Raw genomic sequence first — 598 nt, 5'->3', positions numbered from 1 at the left:
ATATATATAAAATTAGTAATATTGCATTTCTAAATCTCTAAGAGATTTATACAGTAGCAGCACAATAAAGTGATGGTTTGTTGCCAACTTAATGTGGCAGTCCCAGGAAAGGGGGAAAGTACTACTGCTATTTAGCCCCAGGAAACACCATTTTCAGTTGGCTATGTGACATAAACATTCTTGGCCACAAACCAGTTACCTGGGCAGCACATTCAGCTGTTCTTGGATGATGAAATATCTTTCAGGCTGCAGAGAGCAACTGATACCTTTTGGTCTCTTAAGTCTGGTTCCAGTCTAGGCAAACAAAAATTGCTGTGTACCATGCATATGTATATGCACAAATGTATATGCACAAATGGGAACCTCACCCAATGCCTCTGAATATCTATCCCATCACATCTCATCACTCTCCCCGCAGCTTCCTATCCTTGCAAGCATCCCACTTTTTCTTGCTATTGGAAACCATTTCACTTGTCAGTCATTCTTCATCCATTAAATGTCATTCTCTTCACTCACACTTTACACTGATCCCCCCACCCCAACTGGACCACTAAATTATCTCCCTTCATCCTCTATGCCTGCCTCTCTATCCCTTCTT

The sequence above is a fragment of the Octopus bimaculoides genome, chromosome 19 (assembly GCF_001194135.2).
Source record: "Octopus bimaculoides isolate UCB-OBI-ISO-001 chromosome 19, ASM119413v2, whole genome shotgun sequence".
NCBI classification, from domain to species: Eukaryota; Metazoa; Mollusca; class Cephalopoda; order Octopoda; family Octopodidae; genus Octopus; species Octopus bimaculoides.
The sequence above is the reverse complement of the archived record's forward strand: the minus strand, read 5'-3'. Positions refer to the sequence as shown.